At 39.6% G+C, this 25,721-nt stretch overlaps 1 protein-coding gene across 10 annotated transcripts in view; it reads left to right on the top strand.

Moving 5' to 3' along the window:
• The window catches only part of ZBTB20 (zinc finger and BTB domain containing 20), an 819,533-nt gene that overhangs the window by 593,906 nt on the left and 199,906 nt on the right, over positions 1-25,721 (top strand). For all 10 annotated transcript variants that reach the window (XM_027525147.1, XM_027524738.1, XM_027525072.1 and 7 more), the window contains one exon: positions 24,849-24,888. The gene's annotated coding sequence lies outside the window, so the exon portion shown is untranslated. The remainder of the gene's footprint in view (positions 1-24,848; positions 24,889-25,721) is intronic.

Raw genomic sequence — 25,721 nt, 5'->3', positions numbered from 1 at the left:
CTGAAATTTGGGGATAGGTAAATGTTTGTGGTGCAGAGCTATCCTATGCATTGTAGAATGTTTAGCAGCATCTCTGGTCTCTACCCACTAGATTTTGTTGTTCAGTCACTAAATCATGTCCAACTCTTTGCAGCCCCATGGAATGCAGCACGCCAGGCTTCCCTGTCCTTCATCACTTCCCAGAGTTTGCTCAAACTCATGTCCTTTGAGTTGGTGATGCCATCCAACCATCTCATCCTCTGTCACCCCCTTCTGCTCTTACCTTCAATCTTTCCCAGCATCAGGGTCTTTTCCAATGAGTTGGCCCTTCATATCAGGTGGCCAAAGTATTGGCGCATCAGCTTCAGCATCAGTCCTTCCAATGAATATTCAGGGTTGATTTCCTTTAGGATTGACTGTTTTGATCTCCTTGCTGTCCAAGAGCTTTACAACTAAAAGTGTCTCTAGATGTTGCTAAACATATCCTGGGGGATAAAAATTGCCCCCAGACCACTAGATTAAAGCAAGATGTGGCTTGGGTAAGAAAAGATATCTGGAGAATTCCTTCAAAGCCCCAGAATATTCATTCAGTTAGCCATTCAGCATTTATTGAGTCCCCATTGTTTTCCAAGTGCTCTTCTGTGCTTTAGGGACACAGCTATGAATGGACCAAGGCCTGATCTCATGGAGCTTACCTTCCAGTGGAGGTACTCCATGTGTTCCTGACCAGCTGGATTTTCCTCCATACAGCTTCACAGCCGGCCAACTGTGGGCCAAGCAAAGAAAAACACAAGTTCACACTGAAGACTCTTTTTTAGTTTATGAACCTCGAGAACGGCTATGATTTAAAAATGAAACTTGGCAAGTGATTAGTTCATATGTTTTAGTTTATAATGTGTTTTAATCATTTTGGATGTTTTCAAAACAAATGGTGAGATTAGGGGTTTTTTTCCCCTTCTATTTTTGGCCCCTTTCCTCTGAAGAGTCCTTCTCTTGTGTTTAGTTTTGGTGTTCTTACTGTATTTGAAGAATGCTTTTAAGTATTTGAAATGTGTACACGGATGAAAGGAGAGGAGGAGGAAGAAACATAAGAGTCTGTGATCCCTGCTGAAACAAAGATCCATACATACCCCAGCCCCAAAGTCAGTACTGAGGTACCACTTCCTCAAGGAGGCTTCTCACAACCCCTCGTGGCCGAGTCCCCTGACCCCGAGTTCTCTCAGCTTTCTTCACACAGCCCCATCACAGTTGTAAGTAAGAAAGGGACTGTGAAATCAGGTGTTCAGGTGTTTCCCTTTAGAACATAAGCTTGGTGGGGGTCAGCACCATGCCTGCTTTTCCCACAGTTCTTCTGTCTTCAGCACAGGGGCTGACATACTGGAAGCACTTAAGAAATAGGTGTTGAATGACACTGGCTGACTGAGAAAGCCAACTTTGGGTGTCCTACCCAAACATTTTTAGCCTGTACACTGCCTGTGGATTACCCTAGCTCCACTCTCAGACTTTAACGTGTTAATCTTTATTTTGTAGATTCTGAAATAATGTGTAAACTCCTAAAATTATGCTTAAATCAGAAAGTCTGAAGAACAGCTTAAGAGAATTAATCACTCAGTCCTGTCCAACTCTTTGTGACCCCACGGACTGTAGCCCACCAGGCTCCTCAGTCCATGGGATTCTCCAAGCAAGAATACTGGAGTGGCTTGCCATTCCCTTCTCCAGGGGATCTTCCTGACCCAAGGATTGAACCCAGGTCTCTTGCATAGCATTTAGATTCTTTACCATCTGAGCCACCAGGGAATATTAATGACTTTAAATATTCAGGCTTATATGGAGAATGCAGGAACATAAGGGAAATAACAGAGAGTGGTATTTAGGAATATTTTTAATATCAGTATTGACCTGGGCATTGTTCAAGAGTTAGAGGGTTTACAGGATAAATACTTATGATTGTCATTGTGGGGCACAGAGTGAAATTACATAATTTATTTCCTTGTTTTTGTCTGATGTCCCCCCATTTGAACTCAAGCTTCATGAAGGTAGAGAATTTGTCCTATCTATAATTTTATCCTCTGTGCTTAGAATGTTATTTGACACATAGTAGGTATGCCATAAATATTTGATCAATGAATAAATGGTAGGCACTTAATCAGTCCTATGCTGATGAATATCAATAACCTCAGACATGCAGATGACACCACCCCTATGGCAGAAAGGGAAGAGGAACTCAAAAGCCTCTTAATGAAAGTGAAAGTGGAGAGTGAAAAAGTTGGCTTAAAGCTCAACATTCAGAAAACAAAGATCATGGCATCTGGTCCCATCACTTCATGGGAAATAGATTGGGAAACAGTGGAAACAATGTCAGACTTTATTTTGGGGGGCTCCAAAATCACTGCAGATGGTTACTGCAGCCATGAAATTAAAAGACGCTTACTCCTTGGAAGGAAAGTTATGACCAACCTAGATAGCATACTCAAAAGCAGAGACATTACTTTGCCAGCAAAGGTCTGTCTAGTCAAGGCTATGGTTTTTCCTGTGGTCATGTATGGATGTGAGAGTTGGACTGTGAAGAAGGCTGAGTGCTGTAGAATTGATGCTTTTGAACTGTGGTGTTGGAGAAGACTCTTGCAAATCCCTTGGACGGCAAGGAGATCCAACCAGTCCATTCTGAAGGAGATCAGCCCTGGGATTTCTTTGGAAGCAATGATGCTAAAGCCGAAACTCCAGTATTTTGGCCACCTCATGCCAAGAGTTGACTCATTGGAAAAGACTCTGATTCTGGGAGGGATTGGGGGCAAAAGGAGAAGGGGATGACAGAGGATGAGACGGCTGGATAGCATCACTGACTCAATGGACATGAGTCTGAGTGAACCCCGGGAGTTGGTGATGGACAGAGAGGCCTGGCGTGCTGCGATTCATGGGGTCGCAAAGAGTTGGACACTACTGAGTGACTGATCTGATCTGATCTGATGCTGATGAATAGATTAACTGCTTATTAGTAAATACACAAAAAGTACAGGAACATTATGAAGTTCTTAGTCATTCGTGCAACAAACGGTTCGAGTTTCTCATGTGCACCTGGCATCATCGCTCCTGGGACAGTGTCCAGCACCTGGTGCTGTTGTTTAGTTGCTCTGTCATGTCTGAGTCTTCGTGACCCATGGACTATAGCCCACCAGGCTCTTCCATCCATGGGATTTCCCAGGCAAGAATCCTGGAATGGGTTGCCATTCCCTTCTCCAGGGGATCTTCCTGGCCCAGGGTTCAAACCCACATCTCCCGCACTGGCAGGAAGGTTCTTTACCACTGAGCCACCAGGGAAGCCCGTAGCACATACGAGGTATCTGTTAAGGACTTGGTAAGTGAATGAGCAAATTAGTATTCCAGCATACTCAAAGATGGTTATTTACTAAAGGTATTGGTTTACTAGAGCTGCCATAACAAGGTGCCACAAAATGGAGAGGCAGAAATTCTTGTCTCACAGCTCTAGAGGCTAAATACCCAAGATCAAAGTGTCAGTAGAATTGATTCCTTCCAAGAGCTCTAAAGAAGAATCTGTTCCATAGTTCTCCCGACCTTCTGATGGTTGCTGGCCATCTTTGGTGTTCCTCAGCTTATGGAAGCATCACACTAATCTCTGCCTTCGTTTTCACCTAGCGTTCTCCTCATGTGTTTGTCTGTGTCCAAATTCCCCCTTTTAAAAGGATGCCAGTCTTACTGGATAGTAATCCACCCTACTTCAAGATTGCCTCATCTTTATCAGTCATATCTGCAATGACCCTATTCTCAAATACAGTCACATTCTGTGGTTCCAGGGGCTAGTATTTCAACATAATAATTTGAGGAGGACAGCATTCAACCCATAACACTAAAACAGCAGAGATCTTTAAAGTTACACTCTATTTTGAAAACATCAATTTCTCAAAATAGCATCTAGTTTTATAATTCTATATGGAAATAGATGTGCTATTAATACAGCATTTACTATATTACACAAAAACATGTATGTTTACAGGGAGGAAACTGAAGAAAGTTCTAGAAGCTTAAATGTACAGAACTTATCTCGCTAAAGGGTATATGACCAGACAAAGGTTACATGGGGAAGACTGTTAGGAGATTTTGAAGAGATTTGTGTATGAATTCAAAGCATTTGGATTTTATTTTACACATATCAAGAAACCAACTCAGAAGTCAAAACTTATTGAACTGTAGAAAGGTATTAAAAGAAAGGGTGAATTTTATTGTATGCAAATTATTTATCAATGGACCTGACTTTAAAAAGAAAGAAAGAAAGCAACAAGGTTGGAAAATGGATCTTGCAGCTGCTGCTGCGACTCTGTGCGACCCCATAGACGGCAGCCCACCAGGCTCCCCCGTCCCTGGGATTCTCCAGGCAAAATGGATCTTAGGAGCTAGCAATCAGAGGTTTTTGGAGACCTTGGTCATTTAATTGGCGACACAGGTAGACAAACCAGATTTTACTGTGTTGAGGAATGAATCGGTTTAGGAAGCTTAAAAGTGGTTCAAAGGAAGGAAAGACTGTGTCCACGGAAGATGATCTGTTGTTTGTTAGTTTGTTGTGATTGTTATTGTTTGTTTCACATGTGGGCAACTGAAGCATGTTGGCATGCAGTAGGAAAATGGAAAATGCAGAAGATAGAAGGAGTAACTGATATAGTAAGATCCTGAAGGAGATAATTAATGCTAGGCAAAAAAGTATCTGAGATGTCAGGGATGGGTTCCGACAGAGGTAGCGTGATAGGACTGACATTTGATAGCTCTGTCTTCTGTTTGAAAAGAAGGCAAGGTTAATACAGTAGCTAAGAATAAAGGGTAGGAGGTAAGTTGCAAGCAGTTAATTACATGATAAAAGGAAACTGGGGACTGAAAAAGGAAACTGACTAAGAAAAGATGAAAGAACTGTAAAGTAGCTCCAAAACCCCAGCTCAGGTTGGAAACCAGAACTCTGAAAGGGCACCAGGCGATCCAGTTTTGTGATTTTCCCTCAGCTTTGCTCAGCAGCCTGGGAGTTGAGGCAAACATACATGAATGGGTTCGTATGGCCTCAAGAACTAGTGAGGAACAATTGAAAGTCATAGAGGAAGAAACTGATGGCGGGTGTCTTAAAAGCTAACCATGAGGGCCCAGACTGGTAGAGAAGAAATTGAAGATTAATAGTCTAGGAGAAAAGAGAAAAAAATGAAAGTCAAAAGTCATGGTGAAAAGGTGTTTATTTTCTGGGGCTGTATATATCCCAAGAAGGAAGTCTGCCCCTACCACATGTATCTTTTGCCACTGTCCCAAAGAAACCACAGAAAACAGGCTGAACACTTTGGAGGGTATAGACTGGACTTAGAAACATAGCCTGGAAGTCAGAGTTTCATTCTCAACTTTGCCAATAACTTAAGACTGTCATTATCACAGAAGGCTGACCCTTCGGAAAAGAATGTACTTGTATATATTAAAGTGGAAGAAAAAGGAATCTTCCATGAGACAATGGTGAAAATTGGCAAGGGACAAATATTTTTCGTTTTTGCCTCAGATTCCAAAAGTATACTGATGTTTTCCTCAACACATGCTCTCTTTTTTCTTATTTTAAGATTCTCTATTTATTCTGTAAGAGAGTCTCCAGAGCTGGCACCCTTCTTTTGGCACTCATTCCTGCTTTCTGGGTTTCCTCTTTCTTCTCGTTTCCTCTTGTCTCTGGCCATTGAATATTGTCATAGTCCCAGCATCCTCCCCCACCCAGTGACCAAATAAAGGATTCCCATAAACTCTGTGTTGAAATTTTTTTCCAAGAAGGCAAGGCTCAAAATGATGGTGCTTGGTTAGAAAATACATTTAGCTACCTCACAGCTGACACCATCCCACTAATCCTTCATTCTCTGTGCATTCAGATGAACCTGAGCATCTCTCTGTAGTATTCATAAGGAGACCCCTGGTCCTGTGGGCCCTGCCTCCATATGTCAGAGTGGCAGAGTAACCAACCATGTTATTCACTGTGAGATACCATGCTCTAGTTATCCTTTATTTGCTTGAATGACTGTAATGAACATAATAGACAGGGTTTAGTAGTTCCCTAAACCCAACAAGGATTCCTAAATTCCTTCCCTTGGTAATTTGAGGGGAATTTCAATAGACAACTCTAAAGCCCCTTTCTCTTTACAGATATAAATCCTTATAAAATTCCATTTTTTTCCTTATTTTTTATGCTCAAGATTCTCTTATAGCTCTTTCCAGTGATGCTAAAAAAACCAGCTGGTCTGAAGATTAATATGACCAGACATACCATGAATTTTTTAAATCTCAAAAGTCCCAGTTTCTAGTTCTTGGTCAATCAAATATAGGTTGTATTTTCTTGTGTATATAAAAATGTTCAGTGTGTTATCATAAGTCTCCTCTCATTTTTGGGGGGAGGGATCTCACTGTTGCCTAAAATTTTCTTAAATGCTTCTTTGTTAGAAATAGAGGAAAACCTGAAGAATGGAGGGAGAAGTATGATGTGATAGAAAGAGAAAGCACTCTAAGGAAGAAGGGAAGTCATTGAGGAGATGAAAAGAACAGTATTTCCCTTTTCCCTCGTCCCCTCAGAGCACTTTTATGGTTGGTTTTGATATTTCTCTCACCTAATGCCCCCAGATGATCTCTTTCTAGCAATGTGCTCTACAAATATATATATATATATTTTTCTCTTACATATATATATATATATATTTCTCACATATATATTTTTTTTCTTTCATTGCCAGTGAATATCTCCTCCTGCTCTAGCTGCTTCACATCCTCTCCAGCTGACTCCAGGGACTTGGACCCAAGGCTACTAGTCCCACTTTCCCTTGGCCCAGGCTGGCATGGAGAGTGTTAATGGCTGATGTAAATCTGAAAAGAACTTAGGCAATAATTTGGTTTTACTTTATTAACATTCAAAATATAAACAGATAAACTGCATGTTGAATTCATTAATTCATCCTCCTCTGTTTAAAAAGATGAGAACTGCATTTTTAAGAAAGGGATTGATTGGTGTCATGTACATATTCATTCACTCCTGTTTATACAAGATAGTAAGAATATTAACATGGAGGCAGAACAATGGCACTTATAATTCTATCGCCACTGTTTATGTGAGAAGAAAGTATCTGAAAAGAAACAGGGAGAGAATGTTTGCTGCTCTGTACATACATTAAACGCTTGTGTTTTTGTATATAAGGCATTTGAGGAGGAAAATTTAACATGTTGAGAAGGAATTCATGTTCTCCATACCATGTTCACTGTAACTGACCTAAGATAGCTAAGTTCAGAAAAGACTAAAACATAATGGCAGGGTACCTCCTTACAAGGAGCAAGGGACCAGAGACATGTGCTCCATTAAATCCTTCCAGAGGCTGAGTTTATTTAAAGTTATAATCCTCTGTTGGGGTCTGAAGTGTTCTCCCCAGAGAGTAGTGAGTGTTGTGTCTGAGAGACCATTGACTCATAATTTGCCTGAAACTCAAAATATATATCTCAGGAGTGGAGACCCCATCAATTGTTCAAAAAAAAAAGAAAAGAGAAGAATGCTGTTTTAAATAAGATGGTAAGGATCCATTTCAAACAAATAGTACTGGGGAGACATATATGATTTTTCTTGATGGTTTGAAAAAGACAAGGTAGTTGATGGTAAGGAAGGAGTTTCTTACCTAAGTTGAAATGAACTGAATTGATAATATAGGCCACAAAGGGTCAGATTATTGATAAGGGCTTAATGGATGTCGGGGTTTCCTTGGGTGGCGCTAGTGGTAAAGAACCCACCTGCCAAAGCAGGAGACAGAAGAGACCCAGGTTCCATCCCTGGATCAGGAAGATCCCCTGGAGAAGGGCATGGCAACCCACTCCAGTATTCTTGCCTAGAGAATCCTGTGGACAGAGGAGCCTGACAGGCTACAGTTCATAGGATCTCAAAGAGTCGGACACAACTGAAGCGACTTAGGACATGCGAGTTCTTCCCTGTAGCTCAGATGGTAAAGAATCTGCCAGCAATGCAGGAGACCCAGATTCAATCCCTGGATCGGGAAGATCCTCTGGAAAATGGAATGGCAATCCACTCCAGTTTTGCCTGGAGAATCCCATGGACGGAGGAGCCTGGCGGGCTACAGTCCATGGGGTTGCAAAGAGTCAGACATGACTGAGCAACTAACACTACTACTACTGCTGTTGCTGCTGCTGCTGGATGTCCCAGGGCAATTGAAAAGAGTGAATAAGGAACAGGAAGTTGTTATAGGCAGATGGTTATGTTTAGGATAACTTACAAAAGTGAGCAAGTAACCTATCAGTAATATTGGAGACATAAAAACTGTAAAGTGTACATTACAGTAGAGGTCCTCGAGAGCTGCAATGGAGTCTAATCGGCAGAGTAATTAATAGTAGACTATGGAAAAACTTCTGTTAAATTAGTGAATGAAAGCATGCCTCCATATCGACAGTGCTTTGCATGTTCTCCCGTATCTAACTAATTCTCAAGGAAGGTCCAGACACTGTGTTAGGCTCAGTTAAAAACACAGGTATCTCTCCAATGGGAAACCTGAATTTTCTCAAAAACATAGAGTCACTAATTCTAATTGGTTTATTCATTTCAATCCTAACTCACATTTCTATTCTTGTTCCACTTAGGTAAACATATTTTATTGCAGTTGGACCAATGTTGCATGCAAGTGATGAGAAATGAGGTTAGAGAAGTAGTGAGGGATTGGACCCCATAGACCTAAGTCCTTTAGAATCCCAAGAATCAATGATGGGCAGGAATCTTTGAAATCAAATGAAGCAGTTCCAGTCAAAGACTGGAGGCACTGATATAAGAGCTTGATTTGGGCTATAAATCAAATATACAATTTCCAACCAGTGTAAATAAAAACATTGTTCATCCAGCACCTGTTTTGCCTATTAACCCAGTTTTACCAACCTAACACTCTCAGTTGGCAACCACACCTATAAGACACTTAGGAAGAAGCATTCAATTGTTTTAGAACTTTCATAAGGTTTTTAGTTCAAGAGCATAGGATTTAAGACAGTCTTAAACATGAATTTTAAATATTAGATGATTTTCCCTTGTATTGACTGATCACCGTGCTAAGAATTACAGAATTCCTGGACATTAAATAGTGTGTGCATAAACCATTCTGCAGAGGAAGGAGAGGTTAAAAGTTCACACAAGATGTGCAAGTTCTCCCACCAAGCCCTACCAAAATGAGCCAATCTGCCACACTTACATTTAAGAATGCAAGAAATATCATGGTTTGCCTAAAATGGGACATTCACAAAAGGTCATTTTCTTGTCCTTTTATGTATAAATTGCTAAAACTTTGAAGCTATAACTAGTATTACTGAGGGGAATTGCTGAGAATTTTTCTTATCACATACGAGAGATGACAGACTTAAAATCTGATGGCTCTTTTGATAGCTTCTGAAAGAACTAGAACTTGTCTGGCTCCATTTGTCTGGCCAAGATGTATTTCTATGATTTATCCATGGAGTTTTTAGCAGAACCTTACACTTACTGTCTAAATTAATGATATTCTCTTCTTTTGCCATAACAAAAATCACGCTACACTATATACATTATGTTAAAGATTTTTTATTTTAGCATGTGGACATATTCTGTAGAAGCTTTTTCAGTTTCATCATGTTGACAAGCTGATTCCATTAAATCACCCACCATCATCATGTTCACTTTTTTCTTTTCTTTTTTGAAAAGTTAGAAAACAGCGATCATCTCAGAGTTTTTAAGACATTCACTTTGGCAAAAATAAATCTGGAAAAACATGAGCCTATTCCTTGAAATGGAAAAAGGATGGGTTGTGTCATTCTTCTCATTGGCCCTTCTTTTTAAGTTGTTAAAGATGAGGAAGGAGGCTATGGGTCTTTTTTTTTTTTTTTTTTCCCTAGTAAAAGGAGATTTAAAAAATTTTTTATGGATATAGCTCAAACTTCTCTACCTCAGTATTTATTATGTATTATTTGTTATTTAAAAATAGAAACTTCAGTAAGTTGGATGAATATCATGAAAGATTTCATTCAAGCATTTTTGATCATTTCTGCACTACTGATAAAAAGTTATTTGATAATGTTTTAGGGTCCCACTGCTGTTTTGAATTAGAGCAGACATATCCTAGCTCTCCCAACACCATGTTTTCCTCACTGAGAAAAAAAAAATCATCTGATCACGCTACTGCTGGGTCATTTAAAACACTGAGTGGATGTGTGAGATGAGGGAGGGGTAACCCTCAGGATGGGGTTAATTAGCTCCGTGGGCTTGTGGATGGGTCACTTCCTCAGGATCTATTCATGCAGGAGGAACCAGGCATATACAGAATTATAAAATTAAAAGAAAGCCATGAACCCTCATACTCTGGGCATAAACTGATTGCCTTTGGAGATGAGAAATACTCGCTGCCTTTTGTGCATGGGTATTTTGGGCTTCATTGGTCAGAGACAAATGGACTTCCCTTAAATGTCTGGTGCAGGTCAGACACTGAAAATATATCTACAGTTTGAGAAGGCTCTGGCAAATCTGGTGTTTTTTGAAATTTACCTCTGTTGACTCTTTTTAAAGTCATATCTTGCTCAGTGTCTTGTAACGTGTCTTATTTTCTAGGTGTCATCTTGGAAACAACATAATTTCTTCCTGAAAGTATGAGTGAATCCTTTCTATTTTCATAATTGTGTTTCATAGGCTGCCACTGGTCCCTGCCTGCTGAGATCAGCTCAGCCAGGGTTTGGCCTGAAGGATTCTGCTAGGCTGTTTACAATCTAATCCTTTCATGAAGTGAAAGGTGAAATAGCAGACAAAAAAACATCCTCAATTCCTAGGCCATTAATAGGTGAATACAAGTATTCAGGTATTTATAAGTAAATTTCACCCACTGGAAAGATACTGTGAAAAAGTCTACTTGAGCACATACTCCAAAGAGCCAGGAATGAAGGGCAATTAACCAGGAGGAAATCACTAACGAAGAACATGTTTGTAGTGTCAGAGGAAACCGTTTATGTTTCCTTATGTTTCTACCTAAATTACTCGGACATCAGTAGGAACACTTCATAGAGTGTATAGACTCTCCCCAGATGTTTATAACTTTCAATCAGAAATATATATATATATATATATATATATATTCAGTTCAGTTTAGTTGCTCAGTCATGTCCAACTCTTTGCGACCCCATGGACTGCAGCACACCAGGCCTCCCTGTCCATCACCATCTCCCAGAGTTTACCCAGACTTATGTCTATTGAGTCAGTGATGCCATCCAGCCATCTCATCCTCTGTCATCCCCTTCTCCTCCCACCTTCAATCTATAAATATATATATAATATATATATGATATATGCATATGTATGAATATATCTTTATTTGCAATTGAACCATAGGAAACTTTGTTTCTTGAGATAGGAAATCAGGTGACCCCCTTGGGCAATAAAGCTGCAAAATCTGTAGTTCAGAGAGTCTATGATGACCCCTACCGCTTACCACCATCACCACCACCACCACCACCACCACACACACACAAACACAGAATCACCAAATACCTTCCTCATGACCTTGGAAAAACCTGAATTTGGATCTTGTAGAGATAGTTTAAAATGCCAGTTCCCCTAAGAAGAAGTATTAAAGCATTTCAATTGATAACTTTTCAGATAACTGAGAGCAGGTTACAGTTGGGGAGGATGGAGAACCAACTGTATCCCCAAAGAGGCAGTCCCGATCACATTTGTTTCTTTTTCTTCACCTGCCTAATGATAGGAATGTGGATGTGAAACCAGGAAGGGATGGACTGAGGGAACCAGGAGTAAGTTTTATGAATTCTAACATTATTATCAGCTTTTTGAACCATAGCCTTTCAAACTCCAGTTGCTGGTTAGCTTGACACCTTTACTGTTCAACTCATTCTTCACATTCAAAACAGCATAAGGAGTGAATCAGCCATAATGATATGATAGGTTATCAAAGTCAGCTTAATGCTGGCTTTATTTTCTGAACTGATATTGAACAAAATGTTTCTATTGAAAGGTCTTAGGCCTCTATCCTCCCAGCTCCTGATCACAGCAATAACCAACCTCCAGAAGTCATTAGTGGAGACAAGAACAATATTCTCCAAGAAGTCAGCTATGAAGAAATTGTCATAATTTATCTCTGATTTGTGTCCTTATGAAAATAATGGTTTGAATTGATCTCTTTTTTTAACCAGATCTTTACAAGTAACACTGGGACTGATTTTTTTTTCCCCTGACAAAAGTTGAATAACACTCAAAGGCTTTAAGTAGCCAAAGTCCATCTTTAGAAATAGCTTTTCTCTATAATGTACTGCCAATTTCTTATGTGTGTGTATTTTGACCTTCCTGATACCTCTGCTATGGGCTGCCTGTTGATTGGTACATGTTAGTGCTTTGCTTATAAGAGTTGGGCAATAGTTCAGCGATCCAACCCAAATCTGGGCCACAGATAGAAAGGGCTCATCTTCTGTTTAAGAAATGTGGCAAACTACATGAAATGGATTTGGTTCAGACAAGGTCTTTGGAACTGCTCATCTAATCTTGTGTGCTTGTATGGAATGGACACTTCTGCTGAGCTCCAAAGCTGAAAGGTAAATAGATAAGAAAGCCAGTAATTTGCCACCTCTGTTAGAGCTCTCCCTGAGTCTGTCATTAGATATACATTCTTAATCATATGGAGCCCATTTTGGCCATTTAAAAGTATTTGCTCACCAATTCTCCTGATGTCTTTGAAGATAGTCCTGGGAATAATAACAGAGAAATCGTATATATTTTTTGGTCTTTTTTCTAACTTTTAAAAAAATTGGGTATTGAATTTATATGCATATTCATAACAGGTTTATTAAATATTCAGCTAAAATGTCTTGGACATGAAAGAATTAATTATTAGAATGTTTCACTCTAGCTAATCATTATGTTAAAAACCATAGTAGATTCAAGTATATGTTTGCTCAATTCTGTTTGAGTAATTAATATACACTTGGCAAATTGAATCTACATACAAGTAGTCTATACACTATTTTGAATTTAGTTACAGACTTCTTGTGTCACACTGTCCTCTTCAAACCATAGAATGTATTTTATTCAACTGTGTTGTAATTCTATACAATTCAGGGAATCAGCATGTTATAGGATTTTGTAGTAATATAAAGCAAAACGAGACTAGAGAAGCTATTGAATTCACCCTCCTGACTGGAGATAGAGCTGCTTTTATTCCATCCGAAACAGACGAGGATCTTTCCTATTTTAAATAACCGTGAAGATAGAAATTTCATAACAGCTCTTAGCAATCTATTTGATTATTTACCACTTGTACATTTAAGATGTTCATCCTAAAGTCTTAAATTCTTCACTGGACAGTTTAATATCATTTTGCCCTAGGACACAAATTCCTATCATTATCCTCTTTACAGCCCTTCTTATAGTCAGAAAACTATGAAGATATACCTCAGCTCTTTCTTTTGTACGCGATATTATTCCAGTTTTTTTAAACATTTACTTTTGTTTTTATAGCTCTTTCTGTACATGAATGGAAAAGGGCAGTATTTTTAAAAGGTCTGCCATACATGATGCCCCTGAGAAAGGCACTGCATGTTTTAATTTCACTGTGCTGATGTGGAAATAGCCACAGCTTTTTCATTATATGCTGATGGACAGAGCATTTGTGTTCATTTAACCTTGAGGTTGAAACTTGTTCCCAAAAAAGTAACTGACTCATAGCATTGGCTAGACCCAAGAATAAAGAGCATCAGTTTTCCTAATCTTAAAGGCTCATCTTGCCCCCACTCTGAAAACGCACTAAAATTAACTTTTCCTTGACCTTTTCTGCTGCTATTCCTTTACTGATTTAACAACTTTTTTCTATCATCTTTGTCTCCTAAAATAAATAGACAGCGTTTATTCAACAAACATTGGAGGGTCCTGCTGTGTTTAGGACACTGTGCTAGGCTTGGGAGGTTCTAGTGTGAACTGTTAGCAAAGGCTCAAGGGCAGAGGTGTCCTGGGCATGTTCAGGGAGAGCAAATAGTCTGTCACAGTGTGTAAGGAAGCAGTGGTGGGGGAAAACAAGAGAGGTGGACTGGGGCTAGATCCAGATCATGAAAGATCTTGGATTGCTCTTAAACAAATAGTTGGTGGTAACAAGGACAGAAGTAACATTTTCCAATCTGTATTACGGAAAGCTCTTATCAAGTCTTTAAAACACAGACTGCGCCCACATTGTCCTGTCGGGTAAAAGTACCTGCTTCATTTATGTCTTTTTATATAAATTCTGTGTCATAATTTTTCCCTTTGTATTAAAAAATTCAAGGAAACCATTTGAGTAAAGACAGCCTTCTGTTCACACTGATCTGGATGGTTCTTCCTCCTGCTGTGCCCATATTTATTCCAAAGCCCTCTGTACACTAACATGTTACTTTCTGTGTTTATATATACCAAGGAGTCTGGAGAAGAGTTTGTCCTATAATAGGCACAACTTTCTGTACCAAATGGCATTAATGATGGGCTGTGAGTAGCATTACGACCAAGTGTTTCTACTTGATTGGGCCACATGATAACAATGCCAGATCTTTACAGCATCTCCTGTTTGCATGCATGCTAAGTTACTTCAGTTATGTCCGACCCTTTGAGACCCTATGGACTATATAGCCTGCCAGACTCTTCTAACCATGGGGTTCTCCAGGCAAGAATACTGAAATGGGTTGCCTTGCCCTCCTTCAGGGGATCGACCCAGGGATTGAACCTGTATCTCTCACATCTCCTGCATTATCAGGCAGGTTCTTTACCCCTTAGTATCACTTGAGAAGCCCTTGCAGTGTCCCTTAAAGAATATCAATGTACTATATAATAAAAGGTCCTGGTATACCAATCCATTTGGAATCTATAAAGGTATAACTTCAGGAGTTTGAAATATGGAAGGAAAAGTTGTTTGGAGTCAGATTGTAAAGAGCTCCTAAACTGTCATCATGCCATCGAGTTAGGTCTGTTTTAGGAGCTGTAAGAAATTGTCCTAAATATATTAAGCAAATTCAGTCCCTGACACTACCTCCCACCCTGCTCTGCCACCCCTCCCAGCCCTACTGATTTTACTTCATTTCTAATTCCTCAGGCTTTCAATCTGTAAGAAGCAGGAACACTCAGGGGGATTAGTGTGGGATGGGGTGGAGTCTCAAGTTATATCTCAGCAATGTCTCAGGCTCAGAAGTGGCCCCAAATCTAACTGCTGAACTTGAGTTTTTTATTTTTTAATTAATTTTTTTATTAAAGGATAGTCGCTTTACAGACTTTTGTTGTTTTCTGTCAAACCTCAACATGAATCAGCCATAGGTATACATAAATCCCCTCCCTTTTGAACCTCCCACTCATCTCCCTCCCCATCCCACCCCTCTAGGTTGATACAGAGCCCCTATTTGAGTTTCCTGAGCCATACAGCAAATTCCTGTTGGCTATCTATTTTACATACGTAATGTAAGTTTCCATGTTACTCTTTTCATACATTTCACCCTCTCCTCCCCTCTCCCCATGTCCATAAGTCTGTTCCTATGTCTGTTTCTTCATTGCTGCCCTGTAAATAAATCCTTCAGTACCATTTTTCTAGATTCTGTATATATGCGTCGCTCAGTCACTACATACACTGTCGTATATAGTCGCTCAGTCGTGTCCGACTCTGCGACCCCATGGACTGTGGACTATATACGCTCAGTCGTATATAGTTGCTTAGTCATGTCCGACTCTTTGCGACCCCGTGGACTGTAGCCTACCAGGCTTCTCCGTCCCTGGGATTTTCCAGGCAAGAATACTGGAGTGGGTTACCATTTCCTTCTCCAGGGAATCGTCTGGACCCAGGGATCGAACCTGGGTCTCCCACATTGGAGGCAGATGCTTTAACCTCTGAGCCACCAGGGAAGCCCATATATGCATTAGAATATGATATTTATCTTTCTCTTTCTGACTTACTTCACTCTGTATAATAGGTTCTAGGTTCATCCACCTCATTAGAACTGACTCAAATGTGTTCTTTTTTATGGCTGAGTAATATTCCATTGTGTATATGTACCACTTCTTTATCCATTTATCTGTCGAGGGACATCTAGGTTGCTTCCATGTACTAGCTATTGTAAATAGTGCTGCAATGAACAATGGGATACATGTGAGTTTTTTAGTTTTTAATATTTATGAATTTGGTTGCATTGGGTCTTAGTTGTGGCATGCAGAATCTTCATGGTGTCAGGGGGGTCTTCCGCTTTGTCACAAGGACTCTCCAGCTGTGGTGCACAGGCTTCAGTAGTTGTGGCACGTGGGCTCCAAGATATGTGGGCTTAGTAGCTGTGGCTCATGGGTTTAGCTGCTCTGCAGCATGTGGGAATCTTAGTTCCTGACCAGGGATCCAGCCTGCCCCTACATTGGCAGGAAGATTCTTAACTACTGGGCCACCAGGGAAGCCCCTGAACTTTAGTTTTTGAATTCTCTCTTTTTACTGATCATTATTTCATCATCTAAATTTTGAAGGTAGGCATTATTCAGAATTATCATAGTATTTTAAGGAATGGTAAAGCATCACTATGATATTCCTATTGTTCTTCTCAAGATGGTCTTGAAAAGCAGGCCCCCAAGATATGAATGACCATTTATGGCATTTATAGTCAGTCTCCTTAAGACCAAGAAACTTGCAGGAGACCCCAGAGTACCTAATGGGAAATTGAGCATGCTTTGTATGCACATCTGAATAACCCTTCCACCTGACTTTAAGTTGTAAATCTTTTGCCAGGTAGAAAATAGAGAATTAAAAACCTCCAAATTCAGGGTGCATGAAATGTCATTAAATCTAGTATAAAATTTCTTGAATCTGTCAGATAAAGGAAATCATGTATCCAGAGTGAAGATGGAATATCAATTGACAGAAACCTATGAAGCTGGCACTTACTCTGAGAGACATATGAATCTAAAAATCCAATAATGCCTCTTCCTTTGAAAACACTTGAAGCCAGAAAGGTATTAGGAAAATCAATAAGGTAAAAAATCTTCATCCTACTGTTTGGAATGACTCCCACATAAGAATTAATTAACGCAATACTTCTAGAACATGAAAAGAATGTTAAAATGTTATCTCTACCCATAGAAAACAAAGATATAAACCCACCTAAATATTAGAGAGAGTAGTTGGAAAAGAAAGATTGGAAGGATTAAAGGGATGTCTAAGAGGTCATTTCTGTCCTGTTGTCTCACCATTTACCCTATTCAGATAGAAGGATAAGTGTTGAACTTCAGTTCATCTGAATTCCTCAGCTCTGTCATCAATGCTGTGACACATTCTAATTTTCTTATTCATTTGTGATGAATAAGTTCTCTCTTTTCTATTCACAATGCTAAAAGTAACCAGTTTTTGTGAGTGAGTTATGATTATTTCCCATTTTTTTAATGTACTATTATTTTTCCTTAGCAAGTTTCTCTCACTCTTTACCAGCCAGTGTGAACCCCACTTGCAGAAAAGCCCTTGGACAGTACCATTGCCTAGCCTTGGAGTTAGTCAAGAGGAATGAGAGACTAACCCCCTGGGCTCCTTTGTTAATCCAGCCAGTTACCTCAACTGGCAAGTGGCTCAGCTTCTGCCCATAAAATAGGTGTAATATTAACAACAGCTTTCCCTTACCACCATCCAATATGTAGAATCCAAATCAAGCCAAATACGTCTCCTTCCAAAGAAGAAGCCTGAACTAGCCTAACAAATTCCTGAATTAGTCCAGATGTCAAGGGCAAGCATAAAGAGAGGAATACCAAGAGGCACAGGAACTTAGGATTTATAAATATATAGACTTTGGAACAGTACAAACTCATTAAATCCAAGAAACTGTCTGATTTAAGGTGAGTTTTCTAATTTCTCAAATCTCATTTTTTCTCTGGTAAAGTAGAAAGGGAAAGGGAAAGGGAAAGGGAAGTCGCTCAGTCATGTCCGACTCTTCGCGACCCTGTGGACTGCAGTCCACCAGGCTCCTCCATCCGTGGGTTTTCCAGGCAAGAGTACTGGAGTGGGCTGCTAAGTAGAAATGACACTATATACTCTTGTAGTCAGGATTAAATAATATACTGTTAGAGCTGCTTTTTAAACTCTTCTAGGCAGGTGATCCTCAAGCTAAGGTGAGCATCCAGTATTTGGGGTGCCTGATGCCTGATGCTGGGAGGGATTGGGGGCAGGAGGAAAAGGGGATGACAGAGGATGAGATGGCTGGATGGCATCACTGACTCGATGGACATGAGTCTGAGTGAACTCCAGGAGTTGGTGATGGACAAGGAGGCCTGGCGTGCTGCGATTCATGGGGTTGTAAAGAGTCGAACACGACTGAGCGACTGAACTGAACTGAACTGATGCCTGAAACAGTGTGCCACAAATTAGGCTTTCAGTAAAGTCTCAGGCTTCATCCTAAAAATATGTACATATTCTGCTTTCTGCTCCTCAACAAATCCTTGTTTGTTTCACCAAACTGGAAGTTCCATGGGGACAAGAACAGGGTCTGTTCTTTTTGTATATAACTTTCAAGAAGTAATTATTGGATAAATGAGTACATGTACAAATAAGATTTTGAATTACTTAACCACAAGGACAACTGACTCTCTAAAGAGACAGCCACATCTTTATTATTTACTTTGTGGCTTTGCATACTCGTCAGACTGCTCCACTTCCCTGGGTCTGCCCGTATTCAAATTGAAGAACATTTACTTAGGATACCTGAAACCACAGAAGGTCTTCAGTGAATAGTACCTCTTATTATCATTCCTTTGCTCATTATTTCCTTTACCTTATTGTCCCTAAGGCTCTATGGCCTTTCTCATAAAGAAGTTGTCAAGGACTAGGAAAGTCAGAGTCTGGAAGTCCTGTGAAGGAGTCTGTGTGTCTCTAGCCACACATATTTACCCATGTAGTATGCTCCATTTTCATACATTTCATTTACTCCTGGCTTTAACTTTATAGCAACTTGTTAAATCATCCTAGAAGTGATGAGCAAGGGGACTGAAAGAACACTTTCTCCCCTCTCCCTTTAGGCCGAGGGTTACTAACCTGGAATTCTTAGAAGACCTCCTTGGAGTTTGGGAGATGCTTGAAACTTGTTATTTTTGAAGAATTTTAGGAAGAGAGATTTTCATAGGCATCTGCATCACCTTCAAAAGTTGGTAATCATTGCCCTGGAACATTACATACACAGAAATCAGAAGGACTAATCTTTCATTACAGTTAATAATACTTTTACTTCCATGGAGACTGATCAGTTCAGTTCAGTTCAGTCGCTCAGTCGTGTCCGACTCTTTGCGACCCCATGAATCACAGCACGCCAGGCCTCCCTGTCCATCACCAACTCCCAGAGTTCACTCAGACTTATGTCCATTGAGTCAGTGATGCTCATCCTCTGTCGTCCCCTTCTCCTCCTGCCCCCAATCCCTCCCAGCATCAGAGTCTTTTCCAATGAGTCAACTCTTCACATGAGGTGGCCAAAGTTCTGGAGTTTCAGCTTTAGCATCATTTCTTCCAAAGAAATCCCAGGGCTGATCTCCTTCAGAATGGACTGGTTGGATCTCCTTGCAGTCCAAGGGACTCCCAAGAGTCTTCTCCAACACCAGAGTTCAGAAGCATCAATTCTTCGGTGCTCAGCCTTCTTCACAGTCCAACTCTCACATCCATACATGACCACAGGAAAAACCATAGCCTTGACTAGACAGACCTTTGTTGGCAAAGTAATGTCTCTGCTTTTGAATATGCTATCTAGGTTGGTCATAACTTTCCTTCCAAGGAGTAAAGCGTCTTTTAATTTCATGGCTGCAGTCACCATCTGCAGTGATTTTGGAGCCCAGAAAAATAAAGTCTGACACTGTTTCCACTGTTTTCCCATCTATTTCCCATGAAGTGATGGGACTGGATGCCATGATCTTCGTTTTGTGAATGTTGAGCTTTAAGCCAACTTTTTCACTCTCCACTTTCACTTTCATCAAGAGGCTTTTGAGTTCCTCTTCCCTTTCTGCCATAAGAGTGGTGTCATCTGCATATCTGAGGTTATTGATATTTCTCCCCGCAATCTTGAATCCAGCTTGTGCTTCTTCCAGCCCAGAGTTTCTCATGATGTACTCTGCATAGAAGTTAAATAAGCAGGTACAATATACAGCCTTGACATACTCCGTTTCCTATTTGGAACCAGTCTGTTGTTCCATGTCCAGTTCTAACTGTTGCTTCCTGACCTGCATACAGATTTCTCAAGAGGCAGGTCAGGTGGTCTGGTATTCCCATCTCTTGAAGAATTTTCCACAGTGTATTGTGATCCACACAGTCAAAGGCTTTGGTATAGTCAATAAAGCAGAAATAGATGTTTTTCTGGAACTCTCTTGCTTTTTTGATGATCCAGCAGATGTTGGCAATTTGATCTCTGGTTCCTCTGCATTTTCTAAAACCAGCTTGAACATCTGGAAGTTCACGGTTCACGTATTGCTGAAGCCTGGCTTGGAGAATTTTGAGCATTACTTTACTAGCGTGTGAGATGAATGCAATTGTGCGGTAGTTTTAGCATTCTTTGGCATTGCCTTTCTTTGGGATTGGAATAAAAACTGATCTTTTCCAGTCCTATGGCCACTGCTAAGTTTTCCACATTTGTTCGCATATTAAGTGCAGCACTTTCACAGCATCATCTTTCAGGATTTGAAATAGCTCAACTGGAATTCCATCACCTCCACTAGCTTTGTTTGTAGTGATGCTTTCTAAGGCCCACTTGACTTCACATTCCAGGATGTCTGGCTCTAGATGAGTGATTACACCATCGTGATTATCTGGGTCGTGAAGATCTTTTTTGTACAGTTCTGTGTATTCTTATGGCACCCCACTCTAATACTCTTGCCTGGAAAATCCCATGGACGGAGAAGCCTGGTAGGCTGCAGTCCATGGGGTCACGAAGAGTCGGGCACAACTGAGCAACTTCACTTTCACTTTTCACTTTCATGCATTGGAGAAGGAAATGACAATCCTCTCCAGTATTCTTGCCTGGAGAATCCCAGGGACAGAGGAGCCTAGTGGGCTGCTGTCTGTGGGGTTGCACAAGAGTCGGACACAACTGAAGCGACTTAGCAGCAGCAGCAGTGTATTCTTGCCCCCTCTTCTTCATATCTTCTGTTTCTGTTAGGTCCATACCATTTCTGTCCTTTATCGAGCCCATCTTTTCAGGAAATGTTCCCTTGGTATCTCTAATTTTCTTGAAGAGATCTCTAGTCTTTCTCATTCTGTTGTTTTCCTCTATTTCTTTGCATTGATCGCTGAGGAAGGCTTTCTTATTTCTTCTTTCTATTCTTTGGAACTCTGCATTCAGATGCTTATATCTTTCCCTTTTCTCCTTTGCTTTTTGCTTCTCTTCTTTTCACAGCTATTTGTAAGGCCTCCCTAGACAGCCGTTTTGCTTTTTTGCATTTCTTTTCCTTGGGGATGGTCTTGATCCCTGTCTCCTGTACAATGTTACGAACCTCATTCCGTAGTTTATCAGGCACTCTATCCATCAGATCTAGGCCCTTAAATCTATTTCTCACTTCCACTGTATAATCATAAGGGATTTGATTTAGGTCATACCTGAATGGTCTAGTGGTTTTCCCTACTTTCTTCAATTTAAGTCTGAATTTGGCAATAAGGAGTTCATGATCTGAGCCACAGTCAGCTCCTGGTCTTGTTTTTGTTGACTGTATAGAGCTTCTCCATCTTTGGCTGCAAAGAATATAGTCAATCTGATTTCGGTGTTGACCATCTAGTGATGTCCATGTGTAGAGTCTTCTATTGTGTTGTTGGAAGAGGGTGTTTGCTATGACCAGCGCATTTTCTTGGCAAAACTCTATTAGTCTTTGCCCTGCTTCATTCCGTATTCCAAGGCCAAATTTGCCTGTTACTCCAGGTGTTTCTTGACTTCCTACTTTTGCATTCCAGTCCCCTATAATGAAAAGACATCTTTTTTGGGTGTTAGTTCTAAAAGGTCTTGTAGGTCTTCATAGAACCTTTCAACTTCAGCTTCTTCAGCATTACTGGTTGGGGCATAGACTTGGATTACTGTGATATTGAATGGATTGCCTTGGAAACAAACAGAGATCATTCTGTCGTTTTTGAGATTGCATCCAAGTACTGCATTTCGGACTCTACTCAGATATCACAAAACTAAAGTCAGACTTAACCCCTCTCCCTCCCTCTATTCTTGCCTCCCCTACTGTTTTAAGGTCCTGATTCATTTGGCCTTTACAGTTCTTTACTCTTTGCTAGATATTTGTGCTTTGAACCCAGCATGCTTAATGCAAATGATTTTAATCTCGTGCAAAACCACTGTAGATAATTCTTTGCATTTCAGATGAAAACAATATACAGACATACAAAGTGAATATCACTTAGGCAGAAAGGGCACATATCAATAAAATAACAATTTGAGCTGAACAAAAATAAACCCATGCAGATTAATACATATTTTCAAAATTGCATAGCAGATTGTAATTCAATCAAGAAACAGGGGCCTTTTGACATTTATGAACGTTTATAAATTGTAGAAGAACTCTGAGATTAAATTTTTAGCCTTAATATTAAATTTGGGATAGATATTATTGATTTTCATTAATACATAAAGACAACAATTATATCCAATAAAATCTTTAATTTAACTTGGCTTTAATTTGTCTTAGACTGTGACATACACACTGTGAATTTTCTCTCCATCTTGGATTCCTGTCATTGACAGCCTGTGTGTCATTTGACATCCAGGAAAGATAGTTTTTCATTCCAGACCTTGGATATATTAGTCAATCTGGGTATAATTTACATCGATCTCTTTTGATCACATCAAAAATTTAATTTTGACTGATTAACTTTTATGAATAAATACTCCTTGAAATTTAGAAAGTTGTATGCTTAGATATAAGAACATAAATGCTGAGTATAGTTCAAAAAGAGCATAATTATTATTGAGACTTACTGGGTTTATAACATACAACAGAAAAATAAGCGAGCACACTGCACAGATTAACCAGCAGTCATATTTTTCTCTGTTTTTTCAAAGGTTGGGAAAGAAAGCAACCTCAAAAATATTGGGGGAGCCGGTGGGAAGGAAGGAAAGGAGAAAAGAAGAAAAGAAGGAAGGAAAAATAGTTTAAAAGATGCACCAGTGTGATAGTCTAGGATCCCAGCTTGTAGACGGGACTAGAATGTAGCAAAACTTAGAGTTTTAAAGTCTTTGAAGCTAGTTGGTCTATATATATATATATATATAGACACTCACATATATATTTCAAGTTTGTGTGTACTTTCAGTGAATCATACATAAGTTAATTATCTTGCTTAAAATTTTCATTAAGCTCATCAATTTTGTGAAACAATTTAAAATCACTGGAGACCCCCAACCTCTCTTTATGGTCCAAGCTGCAGATTTTCAATTTAACTCTTCTTGTCCAAAGAGGTAAACACCATCCTTCACTCCTGCATGTTCATGGAACAGGGTTTCACCTAGTCCACAAAAAGAAAGATGTATTTTTCGGAGGAATCTCTACAATGGTGCATTTGTCCAGAAAACTTGCTGAGAAGTGAAGCTCTAATTGCCAGTTTTCTGCTTTAGCCTTATTCTATGCTAATTTATTTAATCAGGTCTTTCTACTTGATCTTTTTTAATACAGTTTGTTTTGCATTTTTCTGGAGGCCTTATGTGAAGTGGCTAAAACTACAGTGTCAGAGACACAAAAATTCAACCAGCGTATTTTAAGTCCTTGACATATTTGAGTGGGGTGGGATAAGGAGACCTGCTTTGTCTTCTCAGCATCCTTGTTTGGTTTATTCTCTTGGATCTTCTGTTACTTCAGTTTTATTTCTCTGTAAGAAAAGCTATCAAAACAATAGTGAGCAGGCCAGCCCATTAATCGCTTATTTGACTTGTGTGTTGACGATTACAAAAGAAAATTGTCAGACTTGAAATACAGAATGAGACACTGTTAAGGTCAACTCCCCCCAAACTGAAGTTTGTGTTTTTTTTTCTCCTTTTACATTTATTTATTTTTAATTGAAGGATAATTACTTTACAGTATTATATTGGTTTCTGCCTATGTTGATTCATGTTGATGTATAGCAGAAAACTGAAGTTTTTATTATTAGAAATGCATTTTAGGGGACAGATGCTTTTCTTTAAAATCCTTTTGTCAGAGGGCACGTTCCTAGCCTGGTGCTATGCAGCAGACAAGGCAGTAACCACTGTCAGTTAATGACTGACAGCACATGGAGGTTTTGAATGTATCCAAAGCATTAAACATTCTAAATCTACCCTTCAAAGAAGCAAAGTCTATGAAAGTCTATCTTTGTCAAAATTAGCTAAGATTTGTCATGTACAACATAGTAAAGCTTTTACTTGTTCTCATTGTGCTACCCAATAGCTATTTAAGCAATGATAGAAACGGTCTGTCTATAAGGCAAGCCACCAGCCACAGGAGGCTATGGAGCACTAGGGATGTGACTAGTAGACCAAGGAACCAAACATTTACTTTTTTATTAAATTTTAAGTATTTTACATTTAAATAGGTATATATGGCTAGTGGCTACTATATTGAACAGCATAACTCTAGAAACTGTTTATATGATTCCGATCAAAACAAAGCTGACAAAGAAAGAGGTACCACCCCTTCTACATTGATCAGACAGCAAGAGGCCACATCTTTGGACATTTTATGAGTCCTGAATCTTGGGCTCCAGGTGACAAAATGGGCTCTTACTGATCATGCTTTAGGAGCAACAAGTCCTGTCTAAACGTAATTTGCTTTCCTTCTCTCCACAGTATCATTGGGTTTATTTTTAATTCCTTGTTTTGTCTTTGATTTTCAGTTCCTTGACCATCAGCCTGTGGCCTGCCCCTTCTCTCTGTGTAAGTAAAATGGTTTCTTTACTTTTCAAAAAAAACAGAAGTGCCTGATTTGGGAATTTTGAGTCTTTATTGGCATGTTTTCCAGTTGGCTTTGTTGTGGTTTCCAGCGCGTCTTAACTGTGTATTAGCTTCTTTCATGTTTGGAGTCGATGGTCTTGGTGATAGTAGTAGCTGCCATCATGACGGGGCTGAAAGGCCAGCAGCCCAAGCCACTGGGCTTGTATTATATAAAGACTGCCTTTGACTTGGCCACAGCTGCTCTTTGCAAAAGTCACTGCTCTTCTAGACTACAGCTTACATTCTTCAGTCAGATACCAGCAACAGTTGGGCTTTTGCTCTGCTGTCAATCAATGGGCAATTATTTATTCTTCAGTTATATACCCATCGCTAGGTTCAATAGCTTTTTACTTCAACTTCTAGATCAGAGGTTTCATTTTTTGTACAAAATTTCTAATATCCTTTTACAGGAAGTATAAGACTGAAGTATAAAACTTCAGTCATTTAGGCTGAAATCCTGTGAAATTGTAAAGTCCAGGAAAAAAAAGAGAGAAATCCAGGATTACATATGCTAGGAGGTTTATAGAAGGTACCATTCTCTTTTTTAGAAAAGATGGAAAGTCATTTGGGGAAAAATAATAACTTGATTTCAGATGAAAAGACAGAATATTTATTATTTAAAGCCCAAATTAGGCTGCACTGAGTTGGTTTGGATAAATTTTACCTCGAGCTGCTTGAAAGAGATTCTGGGGCCCTGAACCCAGATAATCAAAGTCACTGTGTGAGACACTACCCAAGTGATGCTACAGGTAGTGGCAGTCACTCACGGGATAAAT

The sequence above is a fragment of the Bos indicus x Bos taurus genome, chromosome 1, assembly GCF_003369695.1.
Source record: "Bos indicus x Bos taurus breed Angus x Brahman F1 hybrid chromosome 1, Bos_hybrid_MaternalHap_v2.0, whole genome shotgun sequence".
Classification (NCBI taxonomy): domain Eukaryota; kingdom Metazoa; phylum Chordata; class Mammalia; order Artiodactyla; family Bovidae; genus Bos; species Bos indicus x Bos taurus.
The sequence above is the reverse complement of the archived record's forward strand: the minus strand, read 5'-3'. Positions and strand labels throughout refer to the sequence as shown.